Source organism: Danio rerio, chromosome 6 (genome assembly GCF_052040795.2).
Source record: "Danio rerio strain M-AB ecotype USA chromosome 6, GRCz13ab, whole genome shotgun sequence".
Taxonomy (NCBI): Eukaryota; Metazoa; Chordata; class Actinopteri; order Cypriniformes; family Danionidae; genus Danio; species Danio rerio.
The window spans coordinates 978,889-1,005,818 of NC_141026.1; the positions used below are offsets into that span (position 1 = coordinate 978,889).

General features: G+C 37.2%; 1 long non-coding RNA gene across 7 annotated transcripts in view; it reads left to right on the forward strand.

The window, feature by feature from the left end:
- LOC141386151 (uncharacterized) overlaps positions 1-26,930 on the forward strand; it is a 304,261-nt gene that overhangs the window by 157,904 nt on the left and 119,427 nt on the right. For all 7 annotated transcript variants that reach the window (XR_015492954.1, XR_015492957.1, XR_015492956.1 and 4 more), the window contains exon 4: positions 20,418-20,550. This is a non-coding gene — a long non-coding RNA (uncharacterized LOC141386151). The remainder of the gene's footprint in view (positions 1-20,417; positions 20,551-26,930) is intronic.

Here is a 26,930-nt window from a genome sequence, read left to right on the forward strand (position 1 = left end):
ATGATTAAAAAGTACAAGGTGTCAAAAAAGTTCAGCCGGTCTCTTCTCCCGTTTGAAGTCTGTGTCTCATAGCGTATTCCGATCGGCAGGTTTGTTTAGGGATTAGGCTCCCGTCTTTGATCTGAGTTAATTAGACAGATCCCCTCTCGCATTAGCACCTATAGCTCATTAACTGGGGTTAGTTACGTGCGCTAATCTCTGTCCGCAGGTCAGGAGGCTGTTGAGTTTTCCTGATCTCAGACAGGTGAGATCTGCCATCAAAGACGGAGTGAAGATCAATAGGAGCTCACGGGGAGGAAGGCTATGCTGCAATGCTCATATTCTCCATCAGCATGCACACAGTCTGGATGCTTTATTCTCAGACTGACTCAATCCAGCATCCGCTCACGTGTTTGTAAGACTATAATCACACATTTACAGCAACACACAGAGCTAATGCTGATCTGATTCTGAGAACATTATCATTTTATTAATGTTGGATCAGGAGTAGTGCGGTGGCTCAGTGGGCAGTGCTGTCGCTTCACTGCAAGAAGGTCGCTGGTTCAAGCCTCGTCTGTGTCAGTTGGTGTTTCTGTGTGGAGTTTGCATGTTCTTCCCATGTTTGTGTGGGTTTCCTCCAGGTGGTCCGGTTTCCCCCACAGTCCAAACACATGCGCTCTAGGGGAATCGGGTAGGCTAAATTGTCTGTAGTGCATGGACCATTTCAATGTGGTATATGTCATTGGCCCTTGAACATTTCCTGCTTGTCCTCATACTATTTAATAACTGTAACAAGAGGCAATTCTATTATATTTTCGCATTAAAACATCTATCATAAGATTATTTATCAGTATGTGGACTTTTTTGGATTCTCGGAAGCTATAGAATATTAAAATGTTAAACAGGAAAAACTTTATGACCATTGTTAGTGTTTACATTCTTCAAAATGGTCTATATGTGTGAATGAGAGTGTATGGGTGTTTCCCAGTACTGGGTTGAAGTGAATGAATAATGTTGTATCCACCATATTAATGTTTTACACCTGTTCTTTGACATTGTATATAACATTCTGAGAACATCAATAAAACATAAGACTGAAAATGTTTTGAATGATGTGATTATGACCAAAAAATGATGTGACTACATTGTCTAAAATAGTGGACAATTTTACCTTCTAACAAACTCTCTGCAATATTATTTTTATAACCTGGGCTACTGAAAACATTATTATAATGTGAATTAAATGCTCTAATAATGTTTTGAAAAAAAAAAAAAACATTATGAGAACAGTAATTAACAAGAGACTGAAAAACATTTAAATAATCATATTATTAAAAAAATTAAAATAAAAAACATCATCTTCAAAAACTGGACATTTGGACCAATAAGGGCAGTGTTTTTAGAACATTAATATACTGTGAATAAACTTTTTTTATTGCAATAACAACAGGCATTACAGCAAATAGAAATACAAAACTGATAGAAGTATAGTACAAGCAATACAAATATGACTTTTTTGCAGCAAGAGAAATTCAACAATTTTAAAATAAAAATAATAAAGGTAAAGCAAAAGAAAGACAAAGTGAGAGAAAAAGGAAAAAAATAAAGAAATAAATGAGGGCACATGACAAAAATAAAACAAATTATTGCAGAATATTAAATAAAGCACATGTTTTATGCAGCCCAGGCTCATTCTGGAAACGTAGTCTCGCGGACGTTTCTGGAGACCGCAAAATACGTCCCGGGAGGTGTGTATTTTTGCAGTTTTTGTTTTCGTGAATCTTTTCAGCTTTTTAGCCTCTTGAACGCCTCCGTCTGTCCAACTGACTGATTGACTGGGTGACCGGCAAATTGCCAGACCCACCCCCCTCCTCCTCCTCCTTCCCTAAATCCAACCGGTTTTACCGATTGAGCCGCCCGCCCGCCTGCTCGCTCGCTTCCCTCCCTAAACCCAAGCAACGATTTACAAAAGTCGTCTAGAAAAAAGAAAAGCCCTCGTCTGATTTTGACGTTTTCAAATTTCATTGCGTTCTCGCCCTGTTATGAACTTGTTCGCTTTATTTTTTGGATTTGGTTTTTATCTTACCTGATTTCTGGAACCGTGTTTTGCGGTCTCCAGAAACGTCCGCTGGTCTACGTTTCCAGAATGAGCCTGGGTTGAAAACATTTATACATCATCTTTAAATGAAAAAATGTTTGACCATTCCTTTGCAAAACCTTTTTTTTTTTTTTTTTTTACATTTACAACGACACAGATTTGGTGTTGATTTGATTTTAAAAACATTAAGGTGAAATGAGACTGAAATGTTACGAATATATTTTAAATAGAGTTATTATAACCAAAAAATTACGTTAACACTTTGTAAAACTGGACACTATGAACCTTCCGAAGCAACGTTTCTATAACTTACTGAGAACATTGTTAGAACATTAACACACTGTAGATCAGGGGTCACCAACCCTGTTCCTGGAGAGCTACCTTCCTGCAGAATTCCGTCCCAACCCTGATCAAACACACCTGAACCAATTAATAGTACCTAAAGCAGCACTTGATAATTACAAACAGGCGTGTTTGGTCAAGGTTGCAAATAAAATCTGCAGGAAGGTAGCTCTCCAGGATCAGGGTTGGTGACCCCTGCTGTAGATTAAATGCTCTGAGAACAAAAATACAACACGAGACTGAAAACATCTGAATAATGTTATTATGACCAAAACATTAATACATCATCTTAAAAACAAAAAAAGTTTTGACTGTTCTTCTGCAATAACGTTTTTCACATTTCCAGCGACTGACAGAATGGATGTTGATCTGATTGGCTAAATGAAGTGGCCACTATCCAGGGGCCTGTAATGTTTACCACACCAATCAATCATAATTTATTTTTCATAATAACACTTTGGAGTCTAATATGATAGTCCTCTTTTCTTCTTGTGCTCCCAGCGCTCTTGAAAAATCAATCCAACTAATCCTCCAAAAGTGAGAAGTCAGTATTATCGTCTGACGCAGGCTGATACGTCCAAAACTCTGCCTCAGCACAAGATCTTCCTCTAATTAACAACACAGAGCCGCTGATGATGATTATTAGTGACGCTTTCTTTTTTAAGGGTTTAAAACATTAAAAAGGTCCAAACTTTTTAGATTATGCTTGTGCTGCAATGAATCTGTCCGGCTGCAGATCTGCTCAAGTCTCAAATGAGTTCATGCTAATTATTTTAGTCAATGAACTTAATTCAATTAAAGAAACATTTGCAAGCAATGTGTTCATACCTCCACAATTACACAACAAACTGTATGCTTTAGGACTTCATTCATTCATTCATTCATTCATTTTCCTTCAGCTTCGACCCTTTTTACCTCAGTTTTATTCTCGACCCTTACTATGTTTTCTGAGCACACTTCATTATTATTGTTCATTTATTCCTTTGCTGGATATTAGAACTGAATTAAAAAATAGTTTTGAAGCAAATCTTTGCGCTTAACAAAGGAAATGAAATATGTGGGCTAATGCATGTGTTCAGTGGAGTGAGTTTCCATCAGGCCCGGATTGGCTAATCGGGAGGACCGGGAGAATTCCCGGTGGGCCGGTCCGATTTTTGGCCACGAGGGCCGGTGTCCCTAGCTGCAGAATCTGTTGCTCTCAGCAGTCACACTTTTCAAATTTATTTATTTACTTGACCACAGCCTTTTTATTCATTATTTTACCGCAACTCTTCTCTTTTCATCTATTTTAGTGATTATAAAATTCAGTTGTGTCTCCTTTCTGAATGCAGCTATTGTGGTCCAGCGGTTAGCACATTAGATTAAGACGCTGCAGACCCGGGTTCAATCCTTGTTAAAGTAACTTATTGTTTTCATTTTTATTGTTAAGACATATAATACTTTTAGGGTTGTTGAACATTTGAAGTTCTAAAGCAGCTGTTTTCGCAAAAAAGACGGGATAGTGTCATTAGAAACTGATTTGGAAATGACCTTATTTTAATATAGTCAGTCGTGAACTGAGGTGGGCCGGTCTGAGGCTTGAAACTCCAGGGCTGAAAAGGAGTCCCACTCCGGCCCTGGTTTCCATTGTTTCCCCACTCCACCAAGGTAAAGAAGTAAAGTAAAGGGAAAGTAAAGAGGCTGAATGGAGGAGGCTGGTTTTTATCCTCGCTCTGCAGATGCTCTGTTTAACAGTTTTCTTGCTAGTGAAGCGTTCAGTTTTACAAAAGTCTGCCATGTAAATAGCAAATTGTTTGGTCCAAAAACATATGAACAGACAGAAAATATTCCAGAGTTTAAAAAAAAAAAACGTTTTTTTTTTTTTAGAAATACACATTATGATGTTTTATACTTCAAAAATACATTTTGTCTACATCCACCATTCCCTGAGCAAATGATTTAGCATTTTTTTCCAATGTTATTCTAGTTGTTTTTAGTGAAAAACTTGTATATTCTATTTACTGACAATGAAGATGCCCAAGATGTTTGCATTTTTAGTTTTCTCTAACTTATTTTAGCAGTCAGCATCAAGTGACATATAATATTTTAAACAGGAGAAGCTAAAGTTTTAATCCGAAGGTCCATGAATGTAATGTGTTACAGCGATTGAAATGCTCTTCTTTATGCCGATCTTTGAATTGTACGGATCGGACCAGCGGATCAAAAGTTATTAAACATTTAAGAACAATACTTATTTTTAGCCGCGGGCTGCTGTTTTAGTCTTTAAGGGTTAATAAGAAGAAGTCAGGGTCGCTGTGGCGTCATCGAAAGAACTCTCAACTAGTACAGCAGACACTCAGTTTAAATGCATTTTTACAGATATTGATCCGTGTATGTGGGGACAGTCATGCAAATGAAGTGTTGTTGTCAGCAGGGTAAATTGCCTTTCCAGCCCCGATACACACTTAGGATACATTTTAGCAGGAAAACTGTGTGCAAATGATGTTCTGGAGATAGAACCTGTCCGACCAGTTGACCAGCTTGACCATTTGTTAGACAATGGACCCAGTTGTGCTGTGAAATAGTTTGCATTGCTTTGGAGACAGTCAGGGCTCAGGATACCAAGACATTTAAGGTCTGTCACACCCTAAAAACCAAAGATAAATGTATATTTCCACCCCGCCAAACCACGTCATAGCTCATTACCATAAAGTTGACTTAATTTCAACTCTCCTTGACGCCCATACCGGCGAAGATGCGCTGAGCTGCTCCTTGCTTCTTATAGCCTTCTGCTCCCATCGAAAATGAATGACTTCCGGCTACTTTGACACTCTCTAAACATTTAACTTTGGACTTGCACCGAGATTGTGGTTTAATTGTACACTACCCTCATGTACAAATAGAGATTGTGATTTAAAGATTAATTTGCTGACCCCATTGCCAGATCATCTTGCTTGTTTTAAGGAAAAACTCACTTGATTTTGATTTATTATTTCCAAAAGCAAGACAATATTTCTGCACTTGTCTAAAAAAACCTTCTTGGTTTTAGAATTTGTAGACATTTAGACAAGAAGCAGGACAAAAACTCAAAGCATTTTATGCCAGCGATCAATCCTTCAGCGTTTCCCTACAGAACGAGAGACTGTAAACCAGCAGGAAAGGAGGAAAGTGAACTCAAATATGAACAAAGTCACTTCCAGTTTCGCCCGCCACACATTTTGCCAGTGATTATATGACCCTTTTAGCGAGTAATTTTCCCTGGATTAGAAAAACAATCAATCCAATCACACCAAGGGAGAGCCGGAAATCTCTTAAGAAGTTATGGTGTGTTGAGAAAAAACGTGCGGCGCTGGATCTATTTCCACCCACTGTAATTCATTTATGGCTTCAGAGCAGAAAAGAACAGAGTCTTTGTGGTGTTTAAAGCGCTTATCCTCTGTGTCTGCAATGAGAAACGCTGTTCAAAGAGAGCACAGAAACACAGTGATGAAGTTGAGCAAATGAAGTGGCTGACCTGCGCTGGAGATTAATGTGAAACAAGGTGGCGGAGCTTCAGAGCGCTTGACATTGAGCGTTTGGCCAGGGGGGGGGGGCAATGGGGGAAATTCTGTCATTTGTCATTTGTATGCAAATTCCACTGTTACACAAATTAACCTTTGACCCCGGTGTCAGTCCTCATCTGGAGAATCACGCAGGGCTGCGGACGCTCGCTCCGGGTCACAGAGCGCATCCTTTATTCAGCCAAACCCGGAGCAGAATCACTGAAGGAAACGAGTGTGAGGGTAAACTGACCATCACAGGAACTGTTTAGAGGAGATCTGAACATGAAGAGGAGACGAGTAGTAAAACCATTACATTTAGGATCCTTTCATTCTGTCTGTCCATCTTTCTCTTCATGTCCATCATCCACCCTTCTATTAATCTTTTTCTGTCCTATTCATCTGTCCTTCCAACCATCTATCTAACTGTCCATCCATCATCTGTTCATCCATCCATCAATCTTTCTCTGCCCATCCATCCATCCATCCATATTTCTGTCCGTCCATCCATCCATTCATCCATCCATCTTTCTATATCCATCCATCCATCCATCCAGTCATCCATCATCATTCCTTCTTTTTCTATCCATCCATCATTCTCTGTCCTTCCATCTATATATCCATTTTTCTGTCCATTCATCCAATCTATATTTCCAGTTATCCATTCATCCTTCTGCCCGTCTGTATGTTTATCCACCCATCATTCATTATTTTTTCTCTCTCCACCCATTCACCCATCCATCCATCTATATTTTCATCCATCCACCCATCCCTCCATCCATCCATCCATCCATCCATCCATCCATCCATATGTCCGACCATCCATTTATCCTTATGTCTCTCTGTACTTCTGTCTATCCATCATCCATTATTTTCTCTCTCTCCATCTATTAATTAATTAATTAATTCATTCATTCATTCATTCACCCATGCAACCATCCATCCATCCATACATCCATCCAGCCATTTATCTATATTTCCATCCATCCTTCTTTCTGTCTGTATGTCTATCCATCCATCATCCATATTTTTCTCACTCCATCCATTCACCTTTTCGCCCATCTATCCATCTTTTTTCGTTCCATCTATTTATTTATTTTCCATCCATCATCCATCTATCTATAACTCCATCCATCCATTCATCTATATTCCCATAAATTCATCCATCCATCCATCCATCCATCCATCTATATTTTCATCTATCCATCCATCCATCCATCCATTTTACAATCATCCATCCATCCATCTATATTTCCATACATCCATTTTACAATCATCCATTCATCCATCCATCCATCCATCTATATTTCCATCCATCCATTTATCATCCATCCATCCATTTTACAATCATCCATTCATCCATCCATTTTACAATCATCCATCCATCCATCCATCTATATATCCATCTATCCATTTTACAATCATCCATCCATCCATTCATCTATCCATCCATCCATCCACCCATTCATCCATCTATATTTCCATCCATCCATCCATCCATCCATCTATATTTCCATCCATCCATCCATCCATCCATCCATATTTTCATCCATCCATCCATCCATTTTACAATCATCCATTCATCCATCCATCCATCTATATTTCCATCCATCCATTTATCCATCCATCCATCCATTTTACAATCATCCATCCATCCATCCATTTTACAATCATCCATCCATCCATCCATCCATCCTTCCATCCATCCATCCATCCATCCATCCATTCATCCATCTATATATCCATACATCCATTTTACAATCATCCATCCATTCATCCATCTATATTTTCATTCATCCATCCATCCATCCATTTTTCATTCATCCATCAATGATAATTGTTTGAATGTAGGTGTGAGCTGTGCTCCAGTGATGATCTTCATCGATGAGGCTGACCTCCTCCAGTCTCTGCTGTGTTCTCGTGTATTCCGGCTGTCATTATTGACCCAAACACAGTGTAGAGCGGCGGCTCTGTGATTGTATCGCAGCTTAAATCGGTGTGTGTTTGTCAGTTCTGGAGTCCGCAGCGTTTGCTCCAGACCCACCAGCTCGATGACAACCCGTGTGTGTGTGTGAAATGGGTTTAGACAAACAAACAAAACAGTCCTGCGGTGGCCGGCAGCGCCACGGCTCCACGTTTCCTTCAAAGGTTTCCCTCAGGACAGCGTGTGTGTGTGTGTGTGTGTGTGTGTGTGTGTGGGTTTAATCCGCGATGCTTTGAAGAAAACTCTCCAAATGTCTGTGAGCTCCTCTGGTGGATCTGAGCGCTCAGGGTTATTGGAGGAGAACCCCGCTTCCATGTGTGTGTTTGTATGTCTGTGTGTGTGCGTGTGTGTGAGTAAGTGTGAGTATGTGTGTGTATTTGTATGTGTACGTGTGTGTAAGTTTGTGTGTGTGTACAGTATGTGTGTATGTTTGAGACGAAGGCACTCACACCTGACCTATGTGTGTATTTGTGTATGAGTGTGTGTGAGTGGATGTGTTTGTGTGTATTGGTTTGCATATGCGTGTGTAAGTTTGAGGGTGTGTACAGTATGTGTGTCGCACACTTGCACCTTTCACAGACATGCTTCTACTCTTCCCAAAAACTGTGCATGTTTATGTTTGTATATGTGTGTGTGTGTGTGTGTGTGTGTGTGTGTGTGTGTGTGTGAGTGCGTGCATGCTTGTGTGTGTTTGTGTATGTGTATGTATGTGTATGCTCATGCATATGCGTATGCGTATATGTATGTAGGTGTGTTTGTGTATGCATCTGTGTATGTTTGTGTGTGTGTATACGTAGGTGTGTGTTTGTGTTTGTGTATAAGTGCAAGTGTATGTGTTCATATATGCATCTGTGTATATGTTTGTGTGAGTGCATTTGTATGTGTGTGTGTGTGTGTGTTTGTGTATGTTTATGCATATGCATATACGTGTGTGTGTGTGTGTGTGTGTGTGTGTGTGTGTGTGTGTGTGTAAGTGTGTATGTGTTCATATATGCATCTGTGTATATGTTTGTGTGTGTGCATTTGTATGTGTGTGTGTGTGTTTGTTTATATTTATGCATAAGCATATACGTGTGTGTGTGTGTGTGTGTGTAAGTGTGTATGTGTTCATATATGCATCTGTGTATATGTTTGTGTGTGCATTTGTATGTGTGTGTGTGTGTGTGTGTGTGCGTGTGTGTGTGTGTATGTTTATGCATATGCATATACGTGTGTGTGTTTGTGTAAGTGTATGTGTGTATGTGTTCATATATGCATCCGTGTATATGTTTGTGTGTGTGCATTTGTATGTGTGTGTGTGTATGTTTATGCATATGCATATATGTGTGTGTGTGTGTGTGTGTGAGTGTAAGTGTGTATGTGTTCATATATGCATCTGTGTATATGTTTGTGTGTGTGCATTTGTATGTGTGTGTGTGTGTGTGTGTGTATGTATGTTTATGCATATGCATATACGTATGTATGTGTGTGTGTGTGTGTGTGTGTGTGTGTGTGTGTGTGTGTGTTTGTGTAAGTGTAAGTGTGTATGTGTTCATATATGCATCTGTGTATATGTTTGTGTGTGTGCAATACTTATGTGTGTGTGTGTTTATGTATGTTTTGCATATGCATATATGTGTGTGTGTGTGTGTGTGTGAGTGTAAGTGTGTATGTGTTCTTTTATGCTTCTGTGTATATGTTTGTGTGCGTGCATTTGTATTTGTGTGTGTGTTTATGTTTTTTATGCATATGCATATACGTGTGTGTGTGTGTAAGTGTGTATGTGTTCATATATGCATCTATGTATGTGTATGTTTGTGTGTGTGTGTGTATGTGTGTAATCATGTGTATGTGTATGCGTATACGTATACATGTGTGCATGTATGCATATATGTGCGTACGTATGTATGTGTGTGTGTTTGATGTGAAGACACTCACACTCGCACCTGCCACACACACTCATGCGCTTCCGCTCTTCCCCAAAAACGAGGCTCTTTTTGCATTTTAATCTCTCAATTATGACTGTAGGTGATGGCACTGGAAAGACGTCGGTAACCCCTGGCACTTGAATAAATTAGCATGAAGAAAGAAGGTGTTTTATGCCCGTCTCGTCTTTAAGAAGAGCCTCTCAGTCGACGAGAGCTCCTCCACAAAGACAGCCGGCGAAAAACAAACCTCATATTTACTCCTCGCAACAACTTTTTCCCGGCCTCGCTCCCAGTGTCAATAGCGGGGCGATGCTAATGAGATCCTCAACGCGCCGCACACCCCCCAAACCTCCCCCAGTCAAGGGTCACATTTTAATCACTGGCTCTCGAGTGGAGGAGCTCCTGCAGAGAGAGAGAGAGAGAGAGAGAGAGAGAGAGGGACACACTCATATTCAGCCCAGACGTCGAGAGCTCCAGAAATCAGGTTTCTCACTCATGCTTCAAGTTGTTGAGGCAATTGGAAATGTGATTGGACATGGTGGAGAAAACCGCCGCTGAGAAGGAGAGACTGAGAGAGAGAGAGAGAGAGATGCTGTGTGTTAGGGTCTCTTCCTCCATCAGCTCAGGTACATTCAGATCATCTTTTCGGCTTAGTCCCTTTATTAATCCGCGGTCGCCACAGCGGAATGAACCGCCAACTTTTCCAGCATGTGTTTTACGCAGCAGGTGTCCTTCCAGCTGCAACCCAACACTGGGAAACACCTATACACGTTTGCATTCACACTCATACACTACAGCCAATTGAGCCTATTCAATTCCCCTATAGCGCATGTGTTTGGACTGTGGGGGAGCACCCGGAGGAAACCCACACCAACACGGAGAGAACATGCAAACTCCACACAGAAACGCCAACTGACCCAGTCGGGGCTCGAACCAGCGTTCTTCTTGCTGTGAGGCGATCGTGCTACCCACTGCGCCCCGTTGACACCTCTGTAATATGACTAAATCAATAAATCGAAGGTCATCAATGACAATTGTCTGGGAAAACTGGTTTTAAAAACACGAAATTTTAATAATTATGCACATATATAAATAAATAAAAATTTAAAAAAGTGCAAACGTTGTAATTCTTTCCCGCCATTGTTGTATTATTTATTTATTTATTTATTTATTTATTTATTTATTTATTTATTTATTTATTTATTTATTGCTAGCCACTGCCAGAATTTATGATTATGTTCATCTTAAGCTGACGGCCCTCAGAATATTTTATGCAAGGAATATATGATTAGAATATATAATAAAATAAAGAATAAAGCCTCAACCTTTAAGCATAACCGTTTTTATTTATATCTTCATGGGTTGATGTTTTATCATGTCTTGAATGCAGATGGGTTTCATCAAAAAAACAACATTGAAAATAAAACTGAGAAAAATGCCTTTTTCCCTTTAGAGTAGTAGATTATATATATATATATATATATATATATATAAATATGCACATTTATTAACAAAAAAAAAAAAAAAAGATGTGCCTTTTGCATTTAGAAATACATAACTAACAAGTGCAAAAAGGGCAAAGTTGCAAGATTAAACTCTAATGTATATATCAAGCAGTGGATTTTGAGTATCATAAATATGTACTCTGTCAAATAATTTTATAAAAGTGACATTTTAATGACAAATTTGTATCACTTTAGTTTTATAGAGGTAACATGGTGGCTTAGTGATTAGCACTGTGGCCTCACTGCAAGAAGGTTGCTGGTTTGAGTCACGGCTTGGTCAATTGGTGTTTCTGTGTGGAGTTTGCATGTTCTCCCCGTGTTGGCGTGATTTGATGCATTGATGAACTAAAGTCGGCGTACTGTTTGAGTGTGTGTGTGTCAATGAGTGTGAACGGGTCTTTCCCAGTGATGGGTTGCATCTGGAAGCACATCTGCTGTGCAAAACATATGCTGGAATAGTTGGTGTTCCATTTCTGTGTGTCGACCCCTGATAAATAAAGGCACTAATACTAAAAGAAAATGAATGAATTAAATGTACAGCACAGTTCAGTGCTGATTTATTAGTCATTTATTTATATTATTTGTAAAAAAATATATATTCGCAATTTCTTTCTAAGTTTAAAAGCTATTTTTTTTGTAAGTTTGGGTTAGTTAATGTTAATAAATGGACATTATTTTACATAATTTTTTTCCTCCTTGTAATTTTTACAATACACATAAACAAATCAGCTTTATGGAAAATAATGGTAATGTTTGTAATATATTAATATATTAATCTTAACTTGCGTTGATGATAATAAATATGATAATAATAATAATAATAATAATAATAATAATAATAATGGTGATAATAATAATAATAATAATTATTATTATTATTATATTAATAATAATAATAGTAACAATACTATTAAAAACGATAATTATAATATTATTAATAAAAAAATAATAATAATAATAATAATAATAATAATATTAATAATAATATTATTAATAATAATAAAAGTAATATTAATAATGATAATAATATTAAAATTAATATAATTATATTAAAATAATAATAATAATCATAATAATTATTATTATTATAATAGTAATAATAATAATAATAATAATAATAATAATAACAATAATAATGATAATAGTAATGAAAAAAAATAATAATAAATAATAAAATACAATATACAATTGTGCATTCATTCAGATGGTTTGTAATGCTCTCTCTCTCTCTCTCTCTCTCTCTCTCTCTCTCTCTCTCTCTCTCCGTGCTGCATAACAAATTACCCCTAATAAGGTTCCTCTCACCACACTCATTCCAACATTCACATCCAAATTTCAATTTATTTTCTAATGTCGAGATTTCCCACCATGTATTATATTGCAATATTAAAGCCATCGCAGCAAATGTGAACATTAAATTAAAAGTATTAGCACAAAATTAGTGCAGAAATGGTGCAGTTTCCCTCCGAGCGCCGCCTGATCAGCTGCTCAAGCTTATTTCATCTGTTTCTGGAATGCGTTCATGAAGTCTCGCTTTGAGTTATTCGTGTGTATGTGTGTGTGTGTGTGTGTGTGAGAGAGAGAGAGAGAGAGAGAGAGAGAGAGAGAGAGAGAGAAATGAGAGTGTATGACATATCAGGGCACAAATGTAAATAATAGGATGGGTATAACAAAGGTATTACAGAAGATAGAGAATTATGAGGATATCACTCAGAAATGATACATCTACAAAGTAAAACAGTGAGTTTTATAATCGTGAGGCGATTGTGCAACTCACTGCGCCTCGGTACTCAAATGGCCTCTACAGTCACCAGTTCTCAATCCAATAGAGCAGCTTTGGGATGTGGTGGAACAGGAGATTGGCATCATGGATGTGCAGCCGACAAATCTGCAGCAACTGTGTGATGCTATCATGACAATATGGAGCAAAATCTCTGAGGAATATTTCCAGTAGCTTGTTCAATCTCTGCCATGAAGGATTAAGGCAGTTCTGAAGGCGAAAGGGGTCCAACCTTGTAATAGTAAGGTGTACCTAATAAAGTGGCCGGTGAGTGTGTATACGCAGTATATAATCACTCTACTGTTTTATTAATTGTTTATGTAATCTGCAGTAATTGACTAATACATTGAATTGAGTTGAGGGCGAGAGGGATTGTGGTTATTATGTGGTTGCATGATCGTGTGTGAGTGAGTGTGTGATAGAAGCAGCTGTCAGCAGTCACACACACACTCTCGCCTGCGGCGGCCCTCAGGGTTACACACACACATACTCTCGTCTCACCTGCCCACCTGAACACAGAGAGAAACAGACAGGTCTTTAGAGCTCTGTGTTCATACAAACACCTCTGAGTCAGAGAACAAACAGCTCTCACACACACACACACACACACACACACACACACACACACACACACACTGGCAAATCAAAGGAAAAAAGAACACAGAGAAATATCATGCATGAACTGCACAAACCTGAATTAAATGAACGGCAACAGAGGACAGCAGTTTTTTTGCAACACTTAGAGCCAGTAATGCATTGGAATATATTTATATTTATTATATATTTATATTAATATTTATTATATATTTATATTTATATATTATATATATTTATATATTATATAATAATAACTATTATACATATATATATATATATATATATATATATATATATATATATATATATATATATATATATAAGTATAATAGTTATTATTTGGTAATGATGGTTAATAAAATGTCAAACGTTATTTTTAATTCACATTTCCTCCGGTTTATCAAGTCATTACTAGAATAACTTTAAAAATTGCATAGTAAATCTTGAAATTAGTTTTAACTAAAATGTATTCTGCTGTAAAATGTATTTCTTATTGATTGTTGATGTGTAATAATTTAATTATTGTTTACGCTAATGTTTAAAATTACTGAATGCCTTAACTGGCATTGACATTAAGCCATGCATTTGTTACAGCATTAACTGTTGATTGTTAATTAATCTTAGTGCTGGTTTATCAAATCATGTTTTCATAGTAATATTTGATTTTTGAATGCATATATCAAAATTACCATTAATGTTAATTTGTTAAGTTTATAACTACTGATTTCTAGTGGTGTGTGTTCTAAAATTAAAAATTGTAAATTATAAAAAATTATAAATTAAATTTAAAGCATAATTCAGTGTGTTGCTATTCTTTTGTGTTATTTATGATAGTTTAAATGTATTTGTAATTTCTGTTTAAGTTTAAAAGCTTTTTCTTTTCTGGAGTTTGCTATAATTAGCTTATGTTAGTTAATTGAGCTTATTGTACTGCAGGGTTTTTTCTAGTATTTTTCACAATAACCACACAAAGCAGCTTTATAGAAAATGAAATTAATGTTTGTAACATGTCAATAATTAATGTCTTAAACTTGCATTCATCATATACAAACAAACAGTTTGAGATTTGCTATATAAATCAGTATACAGGGATGAATCTGCACATACAGTTGAAGTCAGAATTATTAGTTTCTGTTTATATTGTTGCCCAATTTCTGTGTAAGGAAAGCAGATTTCTTCAGCACATTTATAATCATAACAGTGTTAATAACTCATCTCTAATAACTGATTTATTTTCTCTTTGCCATGATGACAGTAAATAATATCAGACTAGATATTCTTCAAGACACTTCTATACAGCTTAAAGTCACATTTAAAGGCTTCACTAGGGTAATTAAGGTAACTAGGCAAGGGTGCGTTTCCCAAACAACAATGTAACTCGCGGCTGAACTATCATATTGTGATGCATGCTTTGGGAAAAGAACTATGTAGAGACGAGTGATTCCCAAACCCATAGTTTCTCTGTCGCAGATCCATTGCTTGAACCCCGTTAGTTATAACGTAAAACCCAAAATGATGCTCTAAACGGGGTGGAGTAAGAACTTCTTCAGAGAAAAACCCATCATTTCTTACTAGATGCATAGTTTGACTTTAATTCAGTAACCTCTAAATAGCTGATCACATGTGTTTTATTAATACATGAGATGAAATTGAAATAAATAAATACACTTTATTCGTTGAAGTATTGCACAAACTAACATCACTGGCATATTTGAACCTCTAAATGTCACTGTATAATTCGCACCCTGGGTACACAGTGTTACTAGGAATGTTTAAAATATTAGTAATAATACATCCAATAAAAAACAATCTGGTATAGTTTGAGAGAAGAACATTCATGTTTGATTTTCTCCAGCTTCTGAATGTGGAAAAAAAGTGAATTTCAGCACTTGAGTTGTCTGTCCGACTGCGTTTAAGGACACTGGAATGGCCCAATGGAGCTTCTCTAAGCAGATTCCATTCGTGTGTGTGTGTGTGTGTGTGTGTGTGTGTGTGTGTGTGTGTGTGTTCACTGTGGGAAACAGATGGAAAAGTCTCAACAGGGAATGCCGAAATTCCGGTCAGGAGAAGGTGATATCGGAGCCTGAGTGCCAGCATGTCCGGAACAGCTCACGGGACACACACACACACACACACACACACACACACACATACCCACTGACAGAGGAGGGGCTGAGTGTTCAGCATTACTGTCAGGAGCCTCTGTGTGTCTGTTCAAGCTGTTTCAGACTAACCTGGAGAGATCCTTCAAGAAGATGAACAGAATACAGATAGACTGTAGCCCTCCTGTATATTCATTCCCCCCAATTTATGTTTAACGAAGAGAAAATTGTTCTCAGCACATTTCCAAGCTTAACAGTTTTAGCTACTCATCTAATAACTGATGTATTTTCTCTTTGACATGATGACAGTAAATAATATTAGATTAGATATTCTTCAAGACACTAGTATTCAGCTTAAAGAGACATTTAAACGCTTAATTAGGGTAAAGTTAATTAATTAGGCAAGTCATTGTATAACAGTGTTGTACTGGAGACAATCCAACACTAATATTGCTGAAGAGGGTTAATAATATTGACTTTAAAATGGGTTTAAGTATAGAATATTTTGTAATGACAGCACATAATATTTCACTAGTGTTATTTTAGGATGGTGTTCAGAAGTTCAGGAGGTTCAGTATCTCGACGTGTCACCGGAAAACACTGATCTCCACTTCTGCTGCACATGTGAAGCACGTGTTTGAGTGAGAGTCTCAAACGCAATAGACAATGAAGAATCTTCAGCCACTTTCCCAGAGATGTGTTGCGGCTAGATGGGCAGCCGCTGTGTAAAAATGTGCTGGATAAGTTGGCGGTTCATTCCGCTGTGGCGACCCCAGATTAATAAAGGGACTAAGCCGACAAGAAAATTAATGAATGAATGAATGAATCTTCAGCGACATCTCAACGGGTTCTTCTGAACAGTGAATCAAGTTTAAATTCTCTCATTTCTCCTTAAAAAGGCTTCATGCATCTCTTGTAAAATCTACTGTAAATGATGATCTGCAACTAAATTTGAACTTTATAATCACTGTTTTTATTTTCTAAATGGAATTTGGTGCAAAAGATGCAAAAATATATATTAATTAACAACAATTTTTGTATTTTGTGATTCACAAGTGTGAATTGCATTATGGCATCCTTCATTCATTCATTTTCTTGTCGGCTTAGTCCCTTTATTAATCTGGGGTCGCCACAGTGGAATGAACCGCCAACTTATCCAGCAAGTTTTTACGCAGCGGATGCCCTTTCAGCAGCAAACCATCTCTGGGAAACATCCACACACACATTCACACACACACACACACACACACACACACACACACACACACACTACAGACAATTTACCCTACCCGATTCACCTGTACCACATTTCTTTGGACTGTGGGGGAAACCGGAGCACCCGGAGGAAACCCACGTGAATGCAGGGAGAACATGCAAACTCCACACAGAAACGGCAACTGAGCAGAGGCTCGACCCAGCGACCTTCTTGCAGTGAGACGACAGCACTACCTACTGCACCACTGCTTCGCCCGCATTATAGGATGTTGAATGAAATTTAATTTACAGTTGAACAAGGTGACTTTTATTGACTTTTTAGTAGTTTGAAATAATATCATGTTTAAGAAATGAGAATATATAAAGAAAATAGTCTGTAAAATAACAGAAAACACGCTGGCTGTTATTACAAGTTTGTGTGTAGCTTAATATACGACACCAACATAGACAACACAGCACTGCACACTATTACACACGTTCATAAAAGCCACTTTTTACAACTGTTCGAGGTTAAATGTTGTTAGAAGAATGATCAAGCTCCCATAATGCAACTCAAATTCATAAATAAGAAATAAAACATGATATCACAAAATACGGAAGGCTGCTAGATCACAGATCTTTTTACAGTGTAGTTTTTAATATAAGTCAAAAAGATTCAATGAAATGATATCAACACCAGCATTTGGGGCACTAACAACATCATTTATTTGCTTATCAAGCTTTAACTCCAGATTGAAAATTAATTCAAAAATGGGGCGCAGAATAGAGCCCTGCAGCACCCCACAGATAACAGAAGCTGCAGATGAAGGACATCCACTATTTCCTTTGAAATTGCACTTAGTAAAATCAATCTAAATGAAAGAAGAAGCTGTAAAAGTAGAGCACAGCGATAACCGTGCTGGGGTTGTGGGTTTGTCGAATCCTGTGGAAAGTAAGAACTGATAAGATGCAGAAGAAACAGTGTCTATCAAATGCATGTGTGACCCCAAACTCAAAACAGTTGTAGGAATTAATGTTTCCTGAAATTGGAGTTCATACACAACCCAAGCTTATTCTGATGACGTATCCCTATATACATTTCTAGAGAGCAGCAAATACATCCCAGGAGATACATTAATTGCTGGGTTTTGTCTTAAATCCACCAGAGGGCGCTGTGTATGCTTTTTCAGATCTCAGATTACTCTTTTAAGTGACATTTGTGCCTGCTGTTCTCACCAAAATCCACCAGAGGCCACTATCGACTGACTGACGATCGACTGACCCACTCTCCTCCTTCCCTAAACCCAACCGACAGTGTTTTCAAAAGCAATCCATTAAAAGTAAAGCCCTAGTCTGATTTTTACCCTGTTTTCAGATTTTACCACATTCTCACCCTGTTATTTACTTGTTTATTTTGTTTTTTGGCTTTTGTTTTTGTTTACCCTGCTTTCTGGAACTGCCAGACTTAGGGCCCGTTCTTACGGGGCGTCAGCGTTAACGCTTCCCATTCACTTTGAATGGGTGACGTCAAGCGTTGCCGAACTGCATTGTGGATCCGTCGGCGCCGCTTCAGAGGCGTTGCTTGCTGCTGAAGTTGGGACTAGCTCAACTTTTCAAGCGCCGACGGAAGCGTCAGCCAATCAGATCGCTGTATGCAAATACACCAGCTAGACAGTGGCCTATTGCTGACTGAATTTCATTGGCTGGTGCTTCTATGACGATCGTTTCAGCCCCAACTTCAGACACGCCCTCAGTCAAGCGTTGACGCTGAAGCCCCGTGTGAATGGGGCGTCAAACCCCGTTGTCATATTCTCTCTGCGTTTTAAGTCCGCCGACTTATACGGTGAGTCACTGGACAAACTGGTAACAGCAGAAAAGCCATGGAGGTAAGTGATCAGCTGCTAGCGCAAAAAGAAACGGCATCATACCGCCACATGGCGTTCATTTTAAAGATGAAAAGCAGCCATACGTACCTCTGGCTACATAATTCGGGATCTCCAGAAATGTATATAGGGGTACGTTTTCAGAACGAGCCTGTGTTGATCATACATCATCCACAACTGCAACGTTTTTGTTGTGGTGAAGAAATCTAGACAGACCAACATAGTGGTATCACGATCACCAGTGATCAAACCTGTTTGCTGGAGAACTACACATCTGCCACTATATAAACTACAACTCCTAGAAGTCTTTGCACTCACACACCAGTTCCTGATTGCACACACACAGCTGGAAGCTCATGATGGACTATTTAGGACTAAGAAGGCACCTCATTCACACGCACTCTTTGCTGAGTCTTGTAAACTTTATGTGAGCATTTCTGAGTGTTTCCTTGTTTTGCCGTCAGTGGTTTTCCAACTTAGGCCTATTCTGAAAACACTGCCCTATATTATTTCTGGAGATCACAAATTATCTAGCCAGTATGGCTGCATTTCGTCTTTAAAATGAACACTATGAGGTGGTATGACACCGATCCTTTACACACTTACCAGCTGAACGATTACTTTCGTATGGACGGCTTTTCTGCTCATACCAGTTTGTCCAGTGGCTCGCCGTGTACGCCAATGGACTTGAGACATAGAAAGGAGTTGACCACAATGAAGGAGTTTGAACCCGTTGAAGAACAATTCTTGAAAACAGGAAAGCCAAAAAATAAAAAAAAACAAGTAAACAACAATGTGAGAATGTGGTGAAATCTTAAAATATGGTAGAAATAAGGTGATTGTCTTTGTTGAGTTGAGAGACTTGAGTTGCTTTTGAAAACACTGTTGGTTGGGTTTAGGGAGGTGGGTGGGTGGGTGGGTCAGTCAGTGCTTTTGAAAACATTATTGGTTTAGGGAAGGAGGAGGGTGGGTCAGTCAGTAAGTCAGTCAGTCGGTCTTTTCGTCAGTCAGTCAGTCAGTCGACAGCGGCCTCTGGTGGATTTAGGCAGGAACAGCAGGCACGAATGGGACTCGCGAGAGTAATTTAAGATCTGAAAAAGCGTACACAGCGGTCTCTGGTGCACTCTCGAAAACAAAAACATAGCTCCTGGGACATATTAGGAGCTCTCCAGAACTGTATATAGGGGTATATTTTCAGAATTAGCCAGAATTGGACCTTTGTTTATTGTTTTATGTTGCCTTGCCGCCTGTCCTGACCATTTGCCTGGACTCTGATTACGCTGTTGGATTATCTGCTTGCTCCTGTCTCTCCCTGTGTTGATCTTTTGCCTACCTGATGACTCTCCTAATAATCTGCATTTGGATTCGTTGTATATCAGTATGCATTGCATTTGTCAGATCAGAGCAGGTGTGTGTGTGTGTGTGAGATATGTGTGGAAGCCGTGAGTGTATCCGCTGGCAGATGGAAGTGTGTGTTTCTTCTGAACATTTATAAACTCTCTCTTGCCTTCTCTCTTTCTGTCTGCAGCGAGTCTGGTCAGGTAAATCTGGACACATTCTGGACGAAGCTCCGGCTGAGAGTTTGCGACTTCAGCCCATCTGTGATGGTGACAGACGGGAAAAAAAGACGAAAACGTGTCCAAGCCGGAGAGATGGAACAGGTTTGTACTGATTCACATTCACCGTCAGACCCAGAAAAAGAAAATATTCTCTCAAACATCTACAGCTGAAGTCGGAATTATTCACCCTCCTGTATATATGTTCCTCGATTTCTCTTTAACGGAGAGAAGACATTTTTTCAACACATTTCCAAACATAATAACTCATATTTAAAGACTGATTTATTTTCTCTTTGCCATGATGACATAATTTTTGACTAGATTTTTTACTAGTATTGAGCTTAAAGGGTCACGAAACACCAAAACACATGTGTTGAGCTGTTGACAGTGGTATATGTGTCCCACACTGCTATAAACACTATTAGGACACATATATTTCACTAAAAAGTGTGAATTGGTTGTTTTTGCGTTATTTCAAGCAAATTCGTACTTCCGGTTTGAAACAAATTTTTGAAGCTGCGTCACGGTCATGACATAATAGCGTGTATTCCAGCGTGCAGACTGGACGTCTGTGCCAGAGTGAGTCTTATTACGTCTTACAGTGTGCTGCATTAATGCATGAGTAAGGCTTGGTTCAAACCAATCAGCGAGCTCTATTGAGCAACTTCATTAATATTCATTACTGTCAGAGTGTAGACGGCAGAGACGCCACGTTGAGTTGGCAAAACAAGCGTGAAGTGTTGCTTTTATAGTTTGCTGCAGTGAAGTTTTGTTTTCATTTTCTCTCTGTGAGAGCTCAGCTGGAGTCACGTGTGGATTAACAGTGTACGCGACGCTCGATAACAATAACTTACGTGTCTAAGGAGGATTATTGTTTACCTGAGAGCTGTTCTCATCTGCAAACGCTGAGATCCGGATTCGCTTGTAGTCTCCTCTTAATAAAGACGCGGCTCTAGTTGCTGGTGATTATCCTGTCTCTACAGATTTGGTAAGTGAGTGAGCAGTGCTCTTTGTTTATTCAGTTTGTTCGTATCAAACTAAGTTAACTATAGCACCGAGTGTAAACACGTTAGCACCACAACCAAACTTTAACCCCATGTCGGGTTTTCACCGCATTTAGTGACCGGAATAACACACGCGGCTTTCTGACGCTACCTGCCGTGTGCATCTAAGTTTCCGGGAAATGCAGAGGGTATTTTCTCTCATTCGCCGTGCGGTATCAAACATTGCATGAAAAATACACGCTTAGAGCAGCTCCTCGAATCAAATATCTTGTTTGTCGCGAGGGACATGAATGAATTCCCTGAATGAAAGAGTCAAACTGCAGTTAAAGTCCACCATTTCATAATTTGGCAAATAATTCGACTACAGATGTCCATGTAAACACCGTCACTTTCTCCCCTGTGTGTGTGTGTTTTGACTCTGAAACTCGCGCGTGCCCAAATAGACACTCCCACACCCTCCCACTTTAGTTCCTCCGACACTCCCCCCTAAACAGAGCTGGACACGCCCACTTTTCTGACTTTTTCCAAAGTAGAGGTGTGAAAACACCCTGCTGAAACGAGGGGGTTTCATGGCCCTTTAAAGTGACATGTAAAGGCTTCACTAGGGTAATTAGGGTAAAGTTAGAGTAATTAGGCAAGTCATTGTATAACAGTGGTTTGTTCTGTAGACAATCCAACACTAAAATTGCTTTAGGGGGCTAATAATATTGAGCTTAAAATGGTGTTTAAACAATTAAAAACTGCTTTTATTCTAGCCGAAGTAAAACAAATAAGACTTTCTCCAGAAGAACAAAATATTATAGGAAATACTGTGGAAAAGTTCAACATCATTTGGGAAATATTTAAAAAAAATAAATAGAAATACACAGGAGGGCGAATAATTTTTCCTTCAAATGTACATGATAAGGACTAGACACACTTTATCATATGAAATGTTAATTAGCTATCTTCTTCAACATAAAGCAAGGTTAACAAAGGAGTCTGTGAAGTGCTGCCAAGAATACTAACTAGACTATCTACAAAAATAAAACCTGTTGCTTTATTACACAATGTAAATAAGTATAATATTCATTTATAATATTAGCTCCTCCTATTATTAGATTGAACTGTTCCTTATGTTTGCATGTTCAGGTCAGTTGCTTTGCTCGTGGTTTAATACTGATTACTGTTGCACAAACTCAGCTTCCCTTTAATCATAACATGAAATATGTGGCCAGATATGCGTGTTTAAATAGCTGAGAAAATAGAGCTGTAATCATATATTCGAGGAAGAAATTCTACACAAAACCACAAGTGATTCTTATTAACTGCCTATTATTGAGATATTTACTGTTTATTAGCAGTTATAAAGCATGATGTTATCCGACATCCCTAATCCTACACTCACGAAAAAATTATCAGTAAAACTTAATACTGATTTCTTTTAAACAAACGCAGCTTCTCTTTAATCATAACATGAAATATGTGACCAGATATGCACGTTTGAATAGCTGAGAAAATAGCTGTAATCATACATTTGAGGAAGAGATTCTTCAAGAAACCACAGGTGATTCTTATTAACTGTTTATTAGCATTTATAAAGTAGGATCTTATTCTACATTTCTCATGCACACACACACACACACACACGGACACAAACCCATGCATGCATACACACACACACACACACACACACACACACACACACATTCATGCATGCATACACGAATGCATTTACACACACATGCTTACTAACATATGCACACACATTTAAAACAAACACACACACACATGCATACATGCACATGCATTTACACACACACACACACACACACACACACACACACACACACACACACACACACACACACACACACACACACAGACAGACACACTCACACTCACACTCACAAATATGCACAACAATTCAAAAACGCACACACAATCAAGCACACACACACATGTAAAGTATACACACAGACACATGCACACAATTACACACACACACACACATACACCTATCATACTTTACCATGGTATATGTAGTAAAACTGGGGTTACACAACTAGACGTCAATGCACCAAAGAATATGGGTACTACTGTACTAAAGAAGGCAAAACACACACACACACACACACACACACACACACACACACACACACACACACACACACACACACACAAATAACTTAATACTGATTACTTTAGAACAATCTCAGCTTCTCTTTAATCATAACCTGCTGTTTGAAATATGTGGCCAGAAATACACTTCTGAATAGCTGCGTAAAGAGCCGTGATCATAAACTTGAGGAAGATATTCCTCGAGAAACCGCAGATGATTCTGAGAGACCATCTGCAGCTAAACAAAGGAAATACCTGCGGACAGATCTGGTTTTCATTTCACCGCTTTCATTCACTTTGAAGGGTTTATTTTCTCCTAGTGTTTCAGCTTCTTTCTTTTGTGACAAAACGGTTACGAAGATATTTCAAAATACACATAATTTATATCATGCACACATGTATTTTATACCTAAATATAAACATTTTCTCTCAGATATATGCATGCATGTGTGTATGTACATAAGTGTAATAAATGTACACAGCACACACACACTGAAAAAAAAAATATTCAAAGATAATTTCTACTTGGATTTTTTTTTTACATTAAGTGGTTGTAAACAATTTATTTGTGTTGAATTTAAACAAACAAATTAAGTAGAACATTATTCAATTTAATTTGTTTGTTTAAATTCAACACAAATAAATTGTTTGAAACAGTTCTGCATGCAGCACTTTTTTTCAGTGCACTTAAAATATGACAAAACAAACTTTTATTTTGGATGCAAATAATTAAAATTGATGTTCATCCAGCACAAAAAATGAAGCATGATGATAATGATTACATTTCTAAACTTTGTAATTGTTGTGCATTTATGTTTTTTTTAAGTTGTTTTAATAATTAATTAAATAGCATAACAAAAAATTAAATAATTTTCTATGTTGCATGTCAGAGCAAATCGACATCTCTATTCTTCAGAAAGATGCTATACACCGACATTTATACAGCAACATTTACTGATAAGGATGTTAAAATGTAGAATGTTAAATGGACAAAAAATAAAATATTATGCCTGATGAAAAAGTATTATACGTCTAAACTTTTCAGTGCATGTGCATTTTTTTTTTTTTTAAGTCGTTTAAACAATTATTTCAAGAGTTCGTACTTGGATAATGCTCGACTATGATAGCAGGTTTGGCCTACTGTCCCGGGAGAGAACCCTGAGTTCGGAGATAGATGAGCCCAAGGTTAAAAGGGGGGTTAAAAAAACGAAGATAGGAAATGAAGCTTAGACAGGATATTTATAGTAGTTTTAGAATGATCTGATAGGCTAGCTAATGATAAGTAGTCAATCATATCACATGCTCCTCTCGAAATTAGTTTGTGAAACTTCACTTAAATTGCCTTACAGAAAAAATACAATTATTACAAAATTGTCATTAATTACATAATTACAAAGTTGATTAAAATAATACAAAAATGATAAAAATAAATGAATGAATGAATGAATGAATAAATGAATAAATAAATAAATAAATAAATAAATAAATAAATAAATAAATAAATAAATAAATAAATAAATAATTACTTTATGTCCCATGTCGGAGCAAATTGATGTATTTTTTCTTTAGAAAGAAGCTGTGGTATGCATAATTTACTGAGAAGCATGATGCAATGTAGAATTTCAAATGCACAATAAATGAAATATTATGTCTAATGAAAAAAATCTTTCATCATACTGTATTTCTACAATTTTTTAATGGATTTGCATTTATTATTATTATTATTATTATTATTATTATTATTATTATTATTATTATTATTTAAGTTGTTTAAACAATTAAATTGCATTACAGAAAAAGAAGAATCTCTGTTCTTCAGAAAGACGCAAGTATCATTTACTGTTAAGGATTGTAGAATTTTATATCTACAAACAATATATATATATATATTATGCCTATTAAAAAAATTTAGATTAAAAATGGATCATTTTAGGTCTAAATGTATTACTGGATATGCATTTATTTATTTTTAAGTTGTTCAAACAATTAATTAAATTGAACTACTGAAAAAAAACTATTAAAAAAATATGTTTCCTTGTCTGAGCAAATCAACCTCTATGTTTTTCTGAAAGATGCTGGAGTGAGCATCATTTACTGAGAAGGATGTTACAATGTGAAATTTCAAATGCTCAAAAATATCATAACTAATGAGAAAAAAGTATCATTATGGGTCTAAACTTTTTAATGCATTTACATTTAAATAAATTTAGTAGTCGTTTAAACAACAAATTGCATTATAGAAAAAATACAATAATTGCAAAATATGTCTCGTGTTAGAGCAAGCTGATGTCTTTTTTCTTTAGAACGATGCTGTAGTATGCATCCTTTACTGAGAAGCATGATGCAATGTAGAATTTCAAATGCACAATAAATAAAATATTATGCCTAATGAAAAGAATCTATCATCATACTGTATTTATAAACTTTCCAGTTGATGAGCATTTATTTAAAAAAAATGTTCTTTAAATAAGTATTTAAATTGCATTACAGAAAAAAAAAGAATCTCTGTTCAACAGAAAGACGCTATAACTATCATTAACTGTTAAGGATTGTAGAATTTTACATCCACTAAAAAATGCCTACTCAAAAAAAGGTATTATTATACGTCTAAACGCTTTAATGGATATGAATTTATTTATTTTTAAGTTGTTCAAACAGTTAATTAAATTAAATTACTGGAAAAAAATACAATAAATACAATATGTCCCGTGTCAGAGCAAATCAACCTCTATGTTCTTCTGAAAGATGCTGGAGTGAGCATCATATACTGAGAAGGATGTTACTATGTAGAATTTCAAATGCTCAAAATAAACCATCAAAAATGAAAAAAGTATTAATATACTGTATTTCAAACTTTTTAATGCATGTGCATTTATTTATTTATTTATTTATTTTTTAAGTTGTTTGAACAATTAATTAAATTGCATTACAAAAAAAAAAAATACAATAATTAGAATATGAACCGACGTCTCTGTTCTTCTGAAAGATGCTCTCTACATTCATTGCCACGTCTGCCTCTTTATTAACCAAGTTGGTGGTCTCTAAACAAGACTCAAACTCATCTGGACTGGTTTATGTTCTTGTCACCTTTAATGAAAATCACACGACACTGAGAGCGGTTCAAGGACGGCCGTAAACAGAGTTTCACACCCTCATTACAGGACAGAGAGAGGTGAAGCCTTCAGTGTTTCTGCTCGGCCTTCAAAAGCACAACGGCGTTATTTATAGCAGCTAATTGGCCGGTCTTTAAAGAGACTATAATTCAACACAGTCATTATTTCAGCATGAACATATATCTGCATTTGCATGAAGTTTTGTGTGTGTGTGTGTGTGTGTGTGTGTGTGTGTGTGTGTGTGTGTGTGTGTGTGTGTGTGTGT